The 20,020-nt window shown below is 34.5% G+C and overlaps 1 protein-coding gene and 1 long non-coding RNA gene across 14 annotated transcripts in view; one reads left to right on the top strand and one right to left on the bottom strand.

Annotated features, from left to right (window-relative positions):
* AKAP6 (A-kinase anchoring protein 6) overlaps positions 1–20,020 on the top strand; it is a 274,869-nt gene that overhangs the window by 52,275 nt on the left and 202,574 nt on the right. The window lies entirely within an intron of this gene.
* Positions 6,102–19,914, bottom strand: LOC113944760. Its single transcript, XR_003526780.1, has 3 exons — positions 19,866–19,914; positions 11,758–11,869; positions 6,102–6,927 (listed from the first exon to the last, which is right to left on the bottom strand). It is a non-coding gene; the product is annotated as an uncharacterized LOC113944760 (long non-coding RNA).

The following is a 20,020-nucleotide window of genomic DNA, read 5'->3' as shown; positions in this document are numbered from 1 at the left end:
CTGAAAAGGTGTTTCTGCAGGCAGACTTGAGAAATCTTCCTGGACTTGGTGCCAGTTCTGATCTGGAATTGCTTTTGGCTGTATTAGCACAGTGCTGAGCTGAAACTAAAGGTCTGTGGAGCTTGTGGGTGGTGTTCACACACAGTTTTGGGCTGGCTCAGAGCACAGGCAGAACTGATTTTTGCCTGCTTATGAAATGAGAATATTCTGTACATATAACTCACCCTCATATATCCACTAAAACATTTTATTCAGTGAATGAATAACATCCCTCATGCTTTTTCTTCTTTTTAGAGTTTATTTGTGAAGTTGCAAGAGTCAATTGTACTTTATAAAATACTTTCCTAATGATTTAATCTTTATAAGCAAATGCTGTAGCAGTTGGGATTGTTTGGGACTAGGAAGAAATCTGATCAATGCAACTGTAAAAAAGGATGAAGGAATCTAAATTATCTGCAATTCCCTGGCCTCTCACTTTTGCGGGGTCTGTCATTGAGAGTAGACACTCAGGAAAGTGGTTTTTTTCCTCTGTGTTTATACATGCTATGTATAAACATACATGATAATGACTTGTATTTGAAGATATTTTTAAAATTTTTGATATATTTTTAATTTTTTTCACAAAATACTATAAAAACAAAAAGCTTTCAAAAAGATCTGAAGTAGGACTAAAAAACCAGCAAGGTTGTAGCAAACTCATTAGTAATACAAAACTTCTGTAACCTACTTACCTTTAAATTTGTGTAGAGACAAAAAACAAGTTTTGTGAAATTATTTTGAACTGTTTATTCGCTATATAACTTTAAGAAAATCAACTAAGCAAAAAAAACCCAAACCCAAACAAACAAAACCCCAACCATAATCTCATATAGATATTACTTGTTTATTTCTTCTGTACTCTGATAATTTTCCTGGAGGGGCTACTTCCAAATGATCTGTGTCCTTCTGGAACTGTTGTGCCCAGACTTGACAGTGTGCTCAATGTGAAGTATCACCATTGCTGAGTAGACTGGAAAAAGTGTTTCATGTGTCTTTCAAACAATACATACCAGTTTAGTATTTTCTTTTTTACCACAAGAGCAGGCGATGGTTGATTCATGCTTGTAATTCACTGTAATTCCCAAATTCCTTTCCTGCAATATGTTTTTTTCCACCTCTCTCTTGTCCATTTTATCTGTGAAATTTTACACGTAGGATTTTACTTTTGTCCATTATTAAACTTTTTCTTTCTTTTATCCCATTTCTCAAGTATCTCCTCCAAATATACACATTGTTTTCATGTGCAAATTTAAGAAGCCTTCTCTCTACTCCTTTGTCAATCAAAATGAGAAAAATGAATGATACAGTCTCAGGATGAAGACCTATAACATAGTAGTTTCTGAATATAATTTTCAAAATGCAAACATAGCACTAAGGCAACAATTTTTCATTTTCTCATAGTTTGTTTTCCTCACCCAGGAGAGAGATCTGATTCCATTTTCACACAGCTTTCTATTTGTTTTGGATACTTAAAGTTGATTTCCTTCCTCTGGCTGTCACTTGGCTTGTGGTGATAAGATTGGCTTGAGGATCCAGGCCATAGCAGACTTTTTGTATTATTCCTTGGAGAAATTGCTTAGCACACAGATCATCTCTTTCACTTGTGAAAATTTTCTCTATATCCCTGTTGTAGATCTGTCTGTGCTTCTGCTCTTCCTGTAATCAAGAGCATTGTTTCTTTTTTGTGGCTTGTTCCCTGGGGATTTTGGTGTTTTCTGTCAGTCTCTTTTCATGCTACATGATTTAGGTCTTTACTAATGACCACTGATCCTTTGAAAATACTTGTTTCTCTCACTTTTGCAATGCCCTTTCTCAGAACTAGCCCCACAGCATGAGTGGGAGGCTTCTTTTATGTTGTCTCTTGGGAAATTTCCTGGAAAGCTCAGATTCACATGAGTGCTTCAGGAGGATGGTTGCATGAATCATAACTTTTTGGATTCCAGAATGCCCTATATTAGTCATTTATCTGGCATCACTCTTAACTCAAGCTGTGCTAAGATACTTTTAGATCTCTCCAGCACATTCAGTGTAGCTTTTGCCAATTGCAAATATTGTAAAGGAGATTAAAAAAAAGACATGTTTTTACTACAAGCAAATAAAGAAGTGCTCTCTTTCTCCTTGTATCTTAACCAGCTGAGGTGCTTTCATGGTCCATTTAGCTTTTTTTTTTATTTCAAATAAAATATTTTGCTTTTACAGCAAAATCTTTTTTGGAATCCTTCTGAGGTATAACTTGGGTTCAACTCCTGTTCTTCTGCTTTACTTTATATCCCTTAAGTCTCTCACGGAAGGGTCTGATGTTTCAAATCATTCTTTACTGCTTTCTATCTTTTTGAAAAAAGCGTCATTTTGGATGATCTAGTATAATCTTTTGTATCTGAGATGTCTGTTAACTTCTAACTTATTTTGGAGTAAAGCACTCCACCACTGCTTTGTGACTTAAATATCTGAACCATATGTTGTATATTGACATAGAAACAAACACATTTTATGCTATGATAGTGTCTTTAGATCTTTGCAGACCACTGATGTTTTCTCGCGTTCCAGGTAGAGAGGCTTCAGTCATCTTTTTCCGGGATACCTGAGTCAGGCTTAGACATTGCTTAACTGGATCTTTTATCTTTCCTTCTGACTCATACCACAAGAGTGGATAAAAATCAAATATCATGTAACCATTATCCTTTCACTATCTCCGTTTCCACTTTTTTGAGGGACAAAGAATTTTTAGTTGTTCTCATTAAACTTAAATCCTGGATAAGAAGAGTGTGTGAGAAATTATCAAAATAAGATATTAAAGGGTATCAGTTTCTAATACGTCTGCAGTTAGGTACAGGTTATTCCTTTTCCTTTCCATTATGAGCATTTTGAAAAACATGTAAAACCAGGGTACAGTAGATATCTTTCTCATGCCCTCCTCTTAAATTTGGTAGGGTTTTATTTAATAAATACTTCCTCTGCCAAATGTCTTTTTGTAACATTAGAAACAGGTTTATTCTTTCTTCTCACAAATTTCTCTGACAAATAGACGAGTGTCTAAGAAGCAGACATTTGACTATAAACTCTGACCTATAGCTCAAAGGAGACAAAGACATACTATTGTATTTAGGTCTGAGAATCATCAAGTTGTTGGACAAAAATTGGTGGAACTGTTGTTATGTGCAGTGAGTCTCAGGTCTAGCAAATAGTTTGAGATCCAGTAATATGGTAATTATTTATTCTTGGCACTATTAACAATCCTATACTAAGAAATTAAGTTGCACAGAAATATAATTAGTTTAAAAATAATTGAAATGCAATTCAGATTAAAAAATATTATTTAAAGGTAAAATATGATATTTCCATTCTAAAATATGGTTTTCAGATTTTGAGAACTAGATTTTCTATAGCTAACAGGACAGAATGTGCACACCAAAAACTGGTGTGAAGCTGTGAAAGTGAACCACAACAATAGGGAAAATGCAACTTCTTTCATATAGAACTGGTTAACATCTCCCAAATGTGTAGGACTGTGCATCTCAAAGGGACTCTTTTAAACTAATTACATTTGATAGATTTCAGTCTCTTTGGTCTTGTTAAAGCTGTAAAATTCTCTGAGAAAATTATTCTGAAAAGTTTAATGTTTGAAAGAGCTTGAATATTTCAGTTGAATATTGAGAGGGAGGGGAAATATTATTTCAACAATCATAAGTAAACCCAAATTTGCTCAAAAAACTTTTTAAAGAGAATTTTCTTGAAATAGTTGATGTTTTAATGTCCACTGCAGATTTGAAACAACTAAAAATTTATTCAGAATCTTCAAATGCTTTATTAGCTCCAAATATATAGATTAAAAAAAGTTAATGCAGCTGTATTGCAGAATTACAGCCTGAGTATCAGGATTTCTTTACCGCAAATCTGGTAAGAAAACTTCAGATCTTGGTTGTCTATGTAACATATTGGATATTTCTGTAATAATTTATTTGTATCAATGAAACACTATGCTGTTATCCTTTTTAATTTTTTTTCCAAAATCCAAACCAGAAGCTCATTTGATGACAAGTTATGTATTTATGAAGCACTTAAAAACTAAACAAATAATAATTTCTTTATAAACATATAATTTATTACATTGCTTTTTGTGCATAGTGATTCCAAAGATTTGACAGCCTTTATAAATTACAATCTTTTTTAGCCAGAAGACCTAGTACAAATACAACTTAGCTGACTGCAAACCAAAACTAAGTTTGCTTATGGAAGTATGGTGAAAGACTAGATAATAAATACATTTATCAATACGGAAAGTTGCTTGCTATGTCTATATTTTGGCAGAACATACCTGCTATATGTGTTAGTTCTCAGCTTTGTAAACACAAGATTTCATACACAATTTAAAGGATACAATTGGTTGTATTTTTATTTAGTTTGCCTCTGAAAATGTTGGTGGAATCACAGCATTCAGTAGAACAGCTGAGTGTAAATGCTGTTAAAAACAGATTAACTATTCTGAAGCTGGGTTTTGCAGAGCCTGTCCTTCACTTGCAGCCAGGGCTTGAACATGAAACAGGTGGGTTTGTTAGCTTTTCTAATTTTCTGAGTAGTTTAGTATGCCTACCTTCTTTAAATTTTTCACTTTTCCTCTGTGACCTGAGCATATTCCTTGATTTGGAAAACAGTCAGAATGGAAAATATGGAATAGCAGAAATAAATCTGTGTTTTTCAAATTCTATCTGGTCAAACAATCCCATTGTTTAGAAACCTTCCAACTCGTATGACAATTCTACAGTCTTGCTTAGATTGAAGTTTTTATGGACAAAGATGTGACTTCTTTACCACATCTTAATGTGCTTTACTATGATAACACCACAACTGTAAAAGTCATCTCGGTTTTGTAGATGTTGGGCTAAATTCTCTTCTGCCTGACAGAAACAAACCTACTTTTTCCACGTCCCTTAAATATTGTCCTAATCCCTTGCTATATGTTATCAAACATAAACAGAGGCTAATGCTCTCTTCTATATAGAGTGCAATCCTGGATGCATTGGGTGTGCTGTTCACTTGCCTACCAGGTCAGTCTTCAAGAATGAAAGTGATGATCAAGTCAGTGTCAATTTTCTAGGTACTAATTAGGCTTAGAAATTAGGTGCTAAGTTACCTGTCAGGATTTATGGTAGCCCGAGCTCAGAAATATGAAATTTTAGGCACTTGAATACTTTCACTGAAATGAGCAACAGAGGTTTATCTGTGACATTTAAGTATCTACAAGCTAAATGGCAACTGATCAAGATGATACAGGACTGTGCTGTTGCCTACCTTCTGTCCTAATATATATTCTGCTCTGATCATTGAAGTCAGTTAAGAACACACTCCTGAAGGCCCAATTTTAAGTTCCTAATGGAAAAAAGAATCCTGTCCTGTTTGCTTATAACATTTCTCAAAAAACACATGAATGCATTGGTTGAGTGCTAGTTAGATATTATTGTTAGTGCTGAAACTATTTTTAATGTTGCAAATATTTTATACTAAACATGTATTTGTTGAGCCTTTGTAGGTTCTTACATATTTTTAACTTCAAGTACCTAAGTATTGCTAGATATTGGTTTAAAGAAATTCAGATAACCTGTTTTTTAGCAGTAACCTTAGAAAAAACATTAAACCCTGACATTTTTAATCCAATTTTTAATTATGATCTAGTGTAGTTGTAGGTAATACTGTAACTTCAAAATTAAAATTTATACCTTTAGTGTTCAGCTAATCTGTGTTGATAATTACAAATTTTTAAAAAAGAAAATAATAGCAGGTTAATACAATGATTCTGAAAAATTAGTTGGGTTTAAACTTTGCCATTCAGACTAATAGAAAAAAATTTCCATGTCTCATGTTAGCTATTATTCAGTCTGTACAGATGCAATGGAGTTAGATTGATTTTCTTTCTTCTGTTAGAATTAGGTAAGCAAGTCTATTTATATAGCCGATATTCATGCAAACTTTCTACTAATTATCTGCTTGGGTGCCATGGGAGACAGTATGAAAAGAGAGAGAGCATACAAATTTTACTGTAGATTCAATTGCTTTCTAAAGAAAACTGGTCATTATTTGAGGGATCAAATTAAGATAGAAGATAAAGAAATGCCTATCTGTTTCTGAGTAGAGAAGTGAGAACTACTTGATTAGTCTGCTGTTATCTATGTATCAAGGGAATGAAAGTAGCTAAAAGCTGAAGACTTAACTGGTAACCCCAGTGATAATGGAGGATCAGGCTTGCATAATAAATCAGAATAAATGAATAAATAATAAATGTTGCAGACTGTGCTGGACCCTTTAAACTTGGACATCCTTCCTAGAAGTGCCAGGAAAGAATACCAATAAAAATTATCGGAATTACTGCTCTTGTGACAAAAAGACTTGAATATTCATTGGAGTGGTAGAAGACAGCAGCACTGGATAATATTCCTTCTGGGCTTGGGCAAAACAGATTGAAAAAAAAGAAAAAGAAGAAAAAAAAAGGCATATTTTACCTGATAAACTCATTTGGGGTCCATATACACAGCCTTTGGAAAGAAATTTTGAACAATGTATCTAAGCCCTCCTCTTAATGCAGGGAGACAATCCGAACAGCTCCTTACATCAGATTGAGTTTCTTCAAAGCAAACCAGTAAGGACAGACTGAGCAAAAATTCTGCAACCTGTAACATTTCCTCCAAAGCAATGCCCTTCTTCCGAAGGTAGAGATGCAGTCATTAGTTCTGAGCAATGTATTTGGATATAGAAGGATGGTGTAATTCAGGGAGGCTGTACCTATAAGAGCAGAGTAGCATCTGTAATTCTATGGAGGTCTTAAGGTTGTCCTAAAATAGACATTTGGATTGTTCAGCAGTCAGGAGACTCAGGAGAAGAAACGTGAACATTTGCCTGTGAAAAGGAAATTGGAGCTTCAAGATGAGAAAAAAAGAGGGTCTTTTATCATTCATAGTTTTTTCTAGTTCTAAAAATAAAAAACTCTGGAAAATCTCACTCTCATTTGGATATTTACACTTTTGAAATATATACTTATTCCAGAATTTCTGTTTCAGACCTCAGCAATACAGGAATGCATGTAAGTGCACTTTGACCAAATGTAACTATTATTTTTTCCCCGTCTCAGTCCATATTGCTGCTACATTAAAATATGTTAATACAGACTTTAGAGAATGAGCTAATGTACTCTACTAGTGGTCTCTGGAGAAATATTAAAGTAACTATCAGATTACAGTGCAGATGTTATAGTCTCTTCTAGACTATGTCCTAATCTGACTCAAACACAAATGTTTACTGGATATAATAATGTAGTGATATAAATACTTTTCATTATGATGAAAAAAATGTTGTATGTTAAGTCATCCTGCAAATTATTTAATGAAAATATTTGCTGAGAGATTGTATTTTGTTGTTTAGTATACATATATGCGATGATAATAACATATGCTGATGTCCAGATTTTCTGGAAAACCCTAAATTAATACTGTTTTTATGGTATAAGTAAGATTAAATATTGTCAACTTTTAAAATTAGAGGTTGTTGATATTATATCATTATTTTTATTCAAAAATAAGGATGCCAATGGGACTTTTTATTATAGTAGCTGTGACTTCATTGAATTAATTTTTTATATATATATATGTGTGTAAATATATATCTGTGTGTAAACAAACAAATACACACAAAAGCAGTGCCACATAAGTCCTTCTGGTGACTTTTTTCTTGAGGATTTGTTTGAGTCTATTTGTTTAGAAGGTAGGATATTATTATGTTTTATAGCAGTCATCTAGTTCTGATCTGCATTGTGAACTATTATGTTTATAGATGTTTTCTTTGCATATTTCAGTAGCCTTTGTAGACATATTTCTCACCAGTCATTATACTGGCTGGGTTTGTTACTTTTCAATTTATAATTACTTGTCACTTACAGATATCCAAAAACTGTAGTATGCGTAAGTGAGCAGTAACAGCAGGCACAGAAAATTGCACAAAATGTAAGGAACTCTTTTTAGTTTGTTACATTATATTTAAAATTCCCTTATAGTCTTTTATTATGGGAGAGTTGACAAGTTGACAGAAAAAATTTCAAGTTATAGGATGGTTGCTGTCTGAATGCCAAAAACACAACATAAATATTTAAATAACATAACAAACTTGCATTTCAGTAAGAACAGGTTCCACAAGTTTGTGATTTTTGAACGTCCTTGGATATTCGCCTCTTGAATTATATCAATTATTCCATAAAATCCCTTTCTCTGTAGTTCACCATTAAAAAACCTGCTATGAATTGGTGTGATTCCTTCATACATCAGCAAAGCAAAAGGGTGCTGTGCATTTTCGTATGGAGAAGGCAACATGTCTGGGGAGCTGAGTTTATACTTTTAATTGAATTGTTGCTCTGTGCATTGCAGCCACCCTGTGACTGAGGTGTATGAGATGCCTTCTGGAGGACTGAGATGAAGTTCATGTGGCCTTACCTGAGCTTGATCTGTCTTCTTAGGACAGCCTGGGAGCCATACTTGACCCTGACCTTTTCTTAAGGATTTCTCTTAAGCTTGGCCTCATTGTTTGAAGCTAACAAATACAGCTGGGTGGCAGAAGCACTGGGTTCAAACTAGTGTCTGACTGACATTGTAGGTGTAGTGATGGCATCTTCTTCAGAAAAGGTTATAAATACACACGAGATTCTTTTTTTCATGGGTTGTCTTAGGCTTTTTTGAGTTGTGTGTAAAGAGGCATTAGAGGCATTAGCACATATATCCAAAAATTTGACTTGAAGATTTTAATGTGTTCCATGTCTCTAGTGAAATTGTGCAGAACTAAAGACAGATGAATAAATTTTCTCTTTGAAACTGAACTATTTACAGTGGACTGTGCAGAAACAGGGAGGAAAAGGAGAACTAATACATGCCAGTTTGATCTGTTAAAGCTTTTTAAATACTCTCTCCTATTTCTCCCTGTAAACGATTCTCTGGAGAAAGACAGTACTTTTTGTGTAGTCAGTTATGATTCTGTGCTTTGCATTTCAAAAGATGGAGCACTTCTTTTTTTGGAAATGTTTCCATTTCTCTTTGGAAAACACATGTAATTTAAAAGGCATAAAGCAGCTCTACATTACAGCACTACTAGTACAGTAATTGGAGCACTCCAAAATTCTGACAGACCACTGTTAAGTTTTCACAAAATATAAATCCCACTGAATGTAGTAGCACATTGCAATTTCCCTTTCCCATTGAGCAGTGTACTTACTTTTCATAACCTGTATTAGCTGAGGAAATGCATCTCATAAATATCTGAACTATATTGTTTTTACTCTCCTCAGTGAGCCCTGGAGCCATACCTACTCTTAGCTGTGGTTCCATATTTTAAAAGGAATTGGAAGCAAGTTTCAATATAGTCTTATCTTTTGGTGTGGCCATTTATCTCTTTGTGTTGAGATGAATACATTTGCTTCTGATAATAAAAAATGCAGATGTCCCACAGGTGAGAAAGCAAGTAGTGTTTCTGCAGAATAGGTTCTGTAGATATAATCATAGTTTATCTGCTAATGTATAGGGAATAGGTGATTTTATATGTGCACTTCCAGTGTGATTGTGATCTGACATTATGAAATACATTATTTTTAATAACTGACATACATATATAGGCATACATTTGCATAAATATATTTATATGTGTATGTATCATGTTTGTAGTACCATAAAACAAATACAGTGGCACTACTACATCAACATTTGCATATGTACTTATTCCCAATGTATTTCTGTTTTTTTTCTCAGATTCTTCTGAATTACCTGCCCTAAAATATTAGAGCAACTATACTACAATTCACTGTAGTGCACCATTAATGTGTGTGAATGTTTGCAGTTCACTTCATGCTTCATAGTTATTGAGGGGCTGCTCTGTGTCTTTGAGTCTACTTAGTACACTGACAGAATAAAATTTTCTGACATGACAGAGTACTGTTACCATCCTTTAGGAATAAGAAATTATAGTCAAGGAGGAATGTTATGTTTTTAATGGTGCAAACTATCTGTACTCTTGGATACAGTAAAGTATCCAAATGACCCCACGGAATTAAGAAATAGAATTGAAATTTGAAGTGCTCTGTGGGATGAGCAAAGTGATTTATACACCAGACAGTCAGCTTGTATGAAAGGTATGGCTGACATCTGTTTCTGCATCCCAGCGCTGTTCAGCTGCTAGCAGACAAAATCATCAACTGGAAGTCTGCAAAATCATTAGTCAACTATGCTCTAAAATCATAGAGCTGAGATACCAAACTGGATATTTATACTTGCTTTTCCACAGTTATTTTAAGTCTATATTACTGAGAAGCAAACAGGGCTAGAAACCTTTAAATGAAATCTAGGATTTTGAGGCAGTAAATGAATCTCACAATCTGGACAGTTAAGAATATTATCAAGTATTGTGAAACATATGATAAAATAGAGGGAAGACAGATATTTCCAAGTACAGTAGGATTTATACAGACATGGTGCCACTTAAGCTATTCTGTTTACTTTGCTAAGGTCTTCTGGACTTCTTTCATACAGTATTAATAGGGGTTTCCTGAAAGTTTGGATGCCTGGTTTAGCTGTGAAAACAAGACAGTTTGCTACACATTTGTTCATCCCTTATCAGGTACAGGATCTCTTCTATACCTATTTTTCATTTGGGGCTTGGATCTTAACTTGAAATAGATAATTTTGATTTATTGGGTTAAAATAGCAAATTGACACCTGCAAATGTGTGTGACTTGTTATGAATTCTCACAAATAAAACTGTCTCTTCAAAGAGTACTTTAAATATCCACAAAATACTGACAATGCTGTATTTCTTTCAAAGTTCAGGTAGAATAAGGAATACTGAAAACATGCTTTTTGCCGTATTACAATGTAAATTATATGCTTTTGATTTTCAGCTAAGATCTGCAAGAATAACTTCCCTATCTCAAATCTGTTCAAGATTCTTTTTTGATCCTAATTATGAATTATAGTATCTCTGACTGTCTACCCCTGTTTTATCATCCATTTTTTTTTTTTTTTTAATTAAAGCTAATGAGCAACTGAATCATCAAATCAAACATTTGAGTGGCAAAGACTTCATGGTAATCTCCTCTGCAATTTAAACTACCATGCTCAGTTTTGTAGTTACAGTACTTGGGAATGCTTTTTGAATTGTGACTACTTCTAAATTACTAGATGGACTTTGTTTGCTACTGTTTTATCTTATATGGGAGACAGCAAGTCAGAATGACAGGGCCACACCTCTAAGTTATTATAGAGGTTGCTTGAAAAATTACCAAGGAAAAGCTCATGTTATATAGGTATCTTACAAACTGTTGAAAAAGACATTTTCCTCTATTTGAAAGAATACACACGTATTCGTGTCAGCTCAGGAGTCTTATTTGTTAGGTTGCAAATTACCTTCTAGCTTTTGGTTGCTAGCTTTATTTTCTAGCCTCTCTCCTCTGTCTTATTTTCCTTTCAGCTATTTTCTGGTTCTCTCTCTCACAATTTTTGTCTTTCAAAACTGCCATCTGATTCCTGTCCTTTTTAATTTTCTTCTTCCTTTCTTTTCACTGAAGAACATTGCCGAGTCATCTGCTGCCATATTGAATTGCTACTTTAAAAAGCCTTGCTTTCTGTCTTAACCTGGACCAATGCCATGTTCTGTGGAGAGAGCAGAAGCCTGCCAGAGCACATTTTTAAGAATACTTACTGCATTAAAAATGCAGGAGTGAAGTAGAAGACAGTGCTACTCTCTCCACATGGGCCTTTTACTTCGTTCTAGTGCGTTTTTTCTGAAGTCTGGCTTTGTGTAATTTCTATGACTACAGAAGAGTAAAGAGAAGATTCAGTTTAAAATCTTTAATACCTTTTCTAGTATGCTCAAATCAATGAATGGGCAGACTTGCTTCTGCTTCAAATTGTTTTGAGTATGGTTGTGGTATGTTCCTGCAGCAAATGAGCTAGTCAGCAGTCAGCTGACTAGCAGTCCTGCATTACAAGAATCTGATCTTGCTGATTTTATTGGAGGTTTTATTCTTAGTTGTGTTTGTTCCCTTACCAAAGATGAAGATTCAGTTGTTATAATGGAATGGATAATGATTTTGTTGCCTTGATGTTTGAATAATTTGACCTTGAATAAGAAATACAGCTGTTAGCATTTATAGAAAGGAGGTGATTTTAATTTTGGTAGTGAAATATTGCAACTGAGAAGGAACTATAAATTAGACATTTACAATCATTTACAGGAATCCTCCATTAAATCGCAATTATTAAATGTTTCATAGCTCCTTTGAAGACCTCACTTCATCCAGCTGTTTCAGACTCTTCTCTCTTGCAGAACCAGTTGCAATTGGAAAATTACCCAGTGCATGGAAGTCTGGAAGTCTACTTACCAGGGCAAAAAAACCCCCAAAAGCCCGAACCAACCAAATGACAAAAAATGACCCTTCTCCTCCCCACCCCCCCCAAACTGCCAAAGTCAAAACCTCTGTATTTAGTAATATAAAGAAAGCCAGAGAACTAATGTACATTTAGGGTATAGTTTGCAAATGTGCACAATGGCAACTTTATGCCCCTGGGAAGCCCTTGAACTGTATGGAACTACTGAAACATGGAGTTTAATAACACATTTGAGTTTCTTTTTAACATGCAAATAACATATTTATAATTTTGTACCTTTTTAACTTATTTTTATATTTAGTGCATTGTATTTCTATTAGAGAAATTACTTTCAAAAAGTACAAGTCTGGATCATAGTATTGTAGGAAAATCCTTGTAATTTATCTTCTTGGTTCACTGTATAACAAGATAAAAGAGGTACGTGATTGTCCTAGTTAGAACAGCTGGGACCAGTTCATCACTGTATATTCTACAGCCTTCCATGCCATTTCCCAGAAACTGGTATCAATAGACCATTTACACCATCTGCCCAGAGCAGTCTGACTCCTCAGGCTATAAACTAGGTGTTAAGAGGCCTGCGAGATCAGAGGATGCTCCTGTCCTCACACCCTTTGTGGAACTCCCCGCCCTGAGGGAGGTACTGGGCATTCCTGCCTGAACTGGAGGATATATAATCTTGGGGTCTTGGGACTTTATTAACCACTCGTGGGATCCAGAGGAAGACTGCAGATCACCACTCTCAACCAGACTGCAGACCACCACTTTTCAACCAGACTGCAACACCACCACTCTTGACCAGACTGCAACAGCACTCTCACCAACAGGTTTTCCCCTCTCCTTTTACTTTGGACTCAGGGGACCCAACGAACACCGCTCTGTTCGTGCCCCAGGGTGCTGGGTTATACATTTGGGTTTTGTGAGTTAAAACCAATTCTTTGTCTGTATAATTGTACTTATTGTATTATTTTATTAAATTGTTATTCTGATTTATAATCTCTCTTTTGAGTTGGGTTCTTTTCCCCTGCCGGTTTACCTTTAAACCAGCACAGGGATAACCTTCAAAAATTTGGCTTTGTTTGTAATTAACTGCATTTATTATGTATATAAATTTTCTTTTTGTTCCTTGTTTCTATTTTTACAGCATTTATGAGAAAACCACAGAAATTACAGTGTCCTAGAAATCTAGAATTTATGTTAAAACAAAAGGAAAAATCCCCGACAAAACCCCTTGAAAACTCAGAGTCTCTTGCGCAATAGTCTTCAGTAAGAAGGTTTAGAAGAGCAATGAGACATTTGAGATCCAGCGCAGCTCAGAGCCAGCAGGTTCGGTTGTGGCTGTGCTGCAGCACCACCTAGTGCTCCAGGAGCTGGAGGAGCTGCCCACATGCTGCCCTTGCTGCCGTCCTTGCTGCCAGCGGGGAGGGGGGTGAAATAGTTTATTGTCACATGCACAGAACTATAGAGCATCAATAGTAGTAGTAATTTGCAAGGGTTTTTTATTATTTATCTGAAAAAAAAATCGCAACTAATGTGTCAAATTTATTGTAATATTTACAAAATAAAAAGCTTGATCTTGTAATAGTGAAGCTGGTATAGAGCCCTCAGAGAAATGTGTCTGCATTTATGAACATACCTATATTTATAAATATTTATACTCTTACTCCCTGGAAGCACTCATTTTCTACAGTGCTCTCTATGAGAAAAATATGAGTTTGACAATACTTCTAACAGGAGGCAGTATTTAACTTAAGCTTGTTCTTGAATATGGCGATACCTATAACCCCTGTTTGGATTCAAAAACAAAATTTCTGTTTGGATACAAAATTAATTAATTCGGGTTTGCATGGGTCACTGGATAAATTAGTATTTTAGTTTGTTTTGGATATGGTTTTAAAGTTGTTTACACAATGCCAGTTAGTGTGAATGCACCCACTGTATACTTGACATAATGCAGGCCATACAGACACAATATGGCCTGTACTGATGTCCAAAATAAACTGGTAGCAAAATCAGCAGTAAGAGCAAGTTTTTGCAGTTCAAGCAATCTGTGAGACTACTGCTGTTATTACCCCCACACCCTCTCAGGCAGTTCCTAAGGCAAACTCTCTCTTTGTAATAGCATGGTTCTTCTACTGTTTTGCTTACACTTCACAATTTATTTAAATCACAAAGAGCTCTCATATTTTGCAATAAGTATTATTACAAAAAATGTTTTCTGGAAGATGTGCAGACATCAGTGTAACAACATCCTGGAAATGTAATGTATCCAGCATGTTAAATTTTATCATGAGAAATGCCCTTATGCATTAAGTAGACTAATGGATCTTAGTTAACTTACCTTGATAAGTTTATGACCGTCTAAACATCTAAATAGGAACATGATAAACCCGTTTTATACAAATGAACCAACCTCATCCTTCACTGGAAAAAAAAAAAACAAACAAAAAACCAAAGTAAAGCTATTGAAAAAGATGTAAAATAGGCTGAATTTGAAGCAGCTGATAATGAGAGCAAGTATCTTCAAAAGTATCCACACTCTATCTTAAAAATCTCTGTGTGTGCTTTCCCTTCTTTTCTTTCCTTCTATGAAGTTCTGTAAGAATTATTCACACTAGTACATACAGCTGTGCACATCAAATGCTAATAAGAAGCAATGCGAAATATGCAATAAAATACTGTACTGATTTTGTGCGTGGGATGAATAAGGGACTTGCAATCCATTGAAGCAGTGATAAGACCAAGATTTTTGTAAGCTTTGCTTTCTTTCTGTTGCTTTGGAACAGTATGTGCATTCATTTAACTATGGAATAAAACTTTTAGGTCTTCTGCACAGTTTCATTTTGCTGCAACTCAGATGGACTGAAAGAACAGCTGAATAACTATATATGGAAAACTTATAGGTCATGAATATTGGATGTAACAGCTGTTTTCGTGTTTAAAAAAATTGAATTACATAATCCCATTGCCTAGAAATGTCTAGAATGTGACAATCAGTCACTTGGAATAGGAGAAGGAAAAGTGGTTTTAACCAGCCTTTCATTTCCTAGGAAAGACCATGTTTAGAGTTTTTAATGATTAAATCCTTCAGAGCAAAAGCTAAAACTGTCATATTTATTCTCTATGAAATTCTGGAAATACCATTTAGAAAATGTTTTCCTCTGCAGTAACCTTACTCAGATTTTGGTTTTTCAGGGGGATATTGAAATGTTATAATAGAGAAGTCTGACTCCACTTAGAGTCTTAGAATTACAATATATATCTCTAAATATGTCAACTCATACTTTGCAATGATAATGCAATGATAATGCATTCCAAGCAGCTCTGTTTAATTTCTTATTTTCTGAAAGAAAGACTTTGAAAATGCAGAAAGGAACAGACTAAACCTTCAATCTCTGCTGTGTGCAAATGTAAGATAGGTTGTGACAAAGTGGTACATAATAGGAGTGAAAAAAGTGATTCTCAATGATACTCAGTTTAAATGACAGTAAAGAAAATGCCAAAGGCAGTATTTACTGATGTTTCCTTCATGAAAAAGGGAGAGGTTAATGCCTACTAATTCTCTTTGCCTCACAGAAGTGCATTTCTTCATGTAGTTTTTTTGAAGATACTAAATAAATGCAAATACAGGCAGTTAGACCAACACTTGGGACAGAATTGTTTTTAAACTTTATTTTTTAATTAAATTATAGAGATATACAGACTGCAAAAACTGATGTGTTAAAATTCATCTGCTTTCCTGTCAATCTATTTGTTGACTGAAATGTTTTCCTTTTTTGTTTATAATAACTTGGTGGAGTGCTTAGGGAAAATTTTAGGGGAAATAATGAAACTATCAGTGAATTCAACCTTCATTAAGTTTGAACATTCCCACTCCTGTATTTAGACTTGATTATATCACCCACAAGAGAACAAAACCATCCTATTCTGAAATTTTCAAATCCACAAATTGCATTTTATCTTAGAAAATTTCAGAAAAACAATATATCATGTATGCAGTACTTGTCTTGATACCCACCTTGAATTACTGTGTCTAAGTTCTTGTTGTACTCCACGCATAGCTCCACATCTGTGAATTAGTAAATACCAAGTAAAAAAGAAATCTTAATTTTGGTCCCTTGCATCACACTTGAGAATCACAAAAACATAATAGGCTGTAAACCACCTTTTTTTTTAAATCGTACATGTTTGAATCAGTTATATAAACTGGATATCATGGAAAGAAAGCCTATTCTGATTTTAACAAACTTTTACATCAAAATTTCTTTGTAAAATTTTGTTTTTAACTAATAAATATTTTTTCTAGTGAAGATTTCTTTCACTGGAAAACATGAAACTAGCTTAACTCATCTTATCCAGGGCTGTTTACCATACTTGTAAAAGATCAGGTTGATTGCAAATAAGGGCTGAATTTTTAGTCAGTAATATAAAAAATGTTGAGTTTGTAATACAAATTCATAGGCTATCTGGTTGGTAAAGATTAGCTCAAGGGAAAAGGCATAAGAATTAAACCTCAAATAGAAGTATGTAATTGAAAAAAGTTACAGTGATGTTACAAGTTTGAAATTAGAAGTCTTTCATGTCTTATTTCTGTCATTTTTTCCCTAAAAAAACCTGCCAACTCCCTCATTATTAACAAATAAATAGTAATAAAACCCCCACTCAGTAATTCTATTTAGAGCCTATAAGTCAACATAAGTGATAAAATTGATCACGGCTGTCACTTTATTGAAAGTTTGCATTTTACCTTCCAGAAATATTTGTGTTTCAGGGAAAACATATGACTCATTCATTAATTCTAGCCTGAGTTGTTTTTCTTATGGGTTTCTGTCTTTCACATCTCCAGAATAATTTGCTGAAAGTGTACCCCTTTTTACAGAGCTAGCAATAAAGATCTTTCAAAACACTTAAGATGAAACCTTCCAGCTCTGCTGAATTGTCCTCCTACTGTGCAGTGTTTGATTTCTAAAGTTAGCTCATGTATATTAGTCTGCTTCTATTTCTTTCACCGCAGTTTTATTTAAGATCTTTATAGTTCTCCTAATTAAGAGGGTAGTCTATTTCCAACTCATCAGTAGACTACATGCCTTTCTCATCCAACTTGACTCATCTACAGCTCCTTCCTGGAACAGGGAGTGAAATCAGCAAGTAAAGCACTAGCTAGTAATGCAAACAACATTCTGAGATGTGTTTCTTGGAGTTACCTGATTTTCAACAGGAAATGGATTTCCTGCTATTAGGCAGGTATGAATCAAGTTTCAAAGAGAGAACTGAACCACTGATCCTTAGTTATTCTTTCTCAGCATTTTACAAGTTAAGCCCCAAAACAGAGGAAAGCCTTGTAAAATCATAGTGTCTCAATGTATCACGTCTGTGTTTCATATAAATAAAATAAAGTTTTAATTAAACTTAGAAAATCTATTTCATATTGCAAAAAGGATATAACTCTACTGTAGCCTATGTAGCTACCTGTTTAAGTACTAGCAGTTGATGAAAACTGGTATTGTTCCTAGGAAAGATATAATATTTCTAGAAACAGAATTATTTGAAACTGGAACTGAAAAAATTTGTAACTGAAATAATTTGAAATAATTTTGAGCAACAATTTTTAAAAAATTTATCCAGAGGGCTTTGTATAACACTGTGTGAGATGATTTCTGTAAAACCGAGTAATGCAGTGAATATAATATTTGAGCACAGAGCAAGCAACCATGGCCAAACCTGGAAATGTTGTTATGGTCAAATTTTTCTCCCCTCTACTCTGAACTCAGTAGTCCTAACCTGCTTTTTTGCTAAGCACCGAAACAAGACATTTGCCTTATTGGTGTTTTTCCTGCCATTTTTTAATCAAATACTATTATCCTTTTTTTGAGATTTCTGCTTGCTCCTACAGAGATCAACCTATTTATACAGGTTCAGGAAGGGATCTAAAATGGAAAAGGTGTTTATTTAAAAGCAGATTTTGTGATTCCCAGATTTAAAAAAAAAAGAGAATGTCTGAGCAAGAAAAAATATTTTTCCTTGAACTCCTTAGAGTTTTTGATGGCTGAGGCTATGCTACATTAGCAAACCAATGCTTTCGTGATGTCTTGAAATAGTTAGATCATGGTATTTCATAAGAAATATTCTGTTGTAAAAATATTCTTCTGAAAGAAGTAATTGTGTATCCATGATAGTAATGTTTCTGTCCTTATGTCCAGAATTCAGCTGTGTGTATGCATTCAGGTACTGTACTATTTGTGGTGATTACAATATCCTTCTGAGTGGTGACAATCCCAAAAGTATATGAATGGCCAGTTCACTCAAAAACTCCAGCTCTTGATCTTGTGATATAGTTGAAGACTTTTCCTGCTACCTGTATTGTAATTTAAATTTTACTTTTTAGGATACCTCTAACACTCAGCTTGTTGTTAATTGTTTTGAATGCTATCTGAATTTGTATGTAACTCAGGAAACTTTTAATATTTTAAAATGAGGACAACAGGAGTTTATGTTGTTTTTACTATTGCTTTCTCAATACTCTTAGTTCTCAAAAGCACATTTTGCCTCCAGTGAATTTTGCAACAATATCAATGGAGCAGTTTCACTGTGATTTGTGATGTGTAGAAATTACTAAATAATTTGCAAAGGCAACAGCTTTTCTTGGGTTTTGGTTTTTTGGTTGGTTTTGTGGTTTGTTTTTTTCTTCCTTAATTTACTTTCCTTTAAAAAAAATATCTCTCATATAATAGTATTTCTGATTGTGGTGCTTTCAGAAAAGCTTCTCTTGGGTGTGTGTGCACACACGAGCTGGCTGACCATTATAGCTCTAACCTGGGGCAGTCAGAGAAGCTGTTTGTTATGGTTCCATATGTGAGATTAAATCTGCCGCTATTGGAAGTATGAGAATGGGTGGGAACAAGAAAGCTGATCCATGAATAAAAAAGAAAAAAGAAGGGGGAGGGGGGTAATGTGAATGAACAGCAAATGAGGGTGTGGAGGTATGACCGAGCCATTTGACATGACTTAGAAATAGTTAGACAGCCAGAGAATTCCAAAGAAATCCAGGACAAACGAAGGTTATCAAAGGCCTGTACAGAAGAGGGAGCCCTTTTCAAGATAACCAAGGAGAAACAAAAAGGTATTGTTATAGAGTCCAGCTATAATAAGTTCAAAAACTATGTGATTTTCTCATCCCATTCAGAATGTAATAGTTAATTATTACAAATGTGAACATTACAAAACTAACAGTCTCTGTTTTGTAAGCCATGAATCTCTCCATTAGGGAAGTCATAACTTCCTATTAATACATTTGTTCCAAGCATATGATCTGCCAGGTCCTAAAATAAGTTCTAAGCTTCCTGATATTAACCAAGTAGATATTTCCATTCTATTCAAGCCATAAAAACAGAAATTAAAGTAAATTGGAGGTCAGATATTTACTTTTATGCTGTGAATTAGAGGGTCTTGTCTCCAAGATCAGCTTTACAGGGTTACCAAGTGACTGATATGATACTAGATTCCTTCCTGTCATAATGCCATAAACATTCTGCTGGAACTTAGGTCAGTGCTTAAAATAACCTTGCTAATTGCAAGTC

This window comes from Corapipo altera, unplaced genomic scaffold (genome assembly GCF_003945725.1).
Source record: "Corapipo altera isolate COAL_440 unplaced genomic scaffold, ASM394572v1 23, whole genome shotgun sequence".
Taxonomy (NCBI): Eukaryota; Metazoa; Chordata; class Aves; order Passeriformes; family Pipridae; genus Corapipo; species Corapipo altera.
This window is presented reverse-complemented; position numbering and strand designations above follow the sequence as displayed.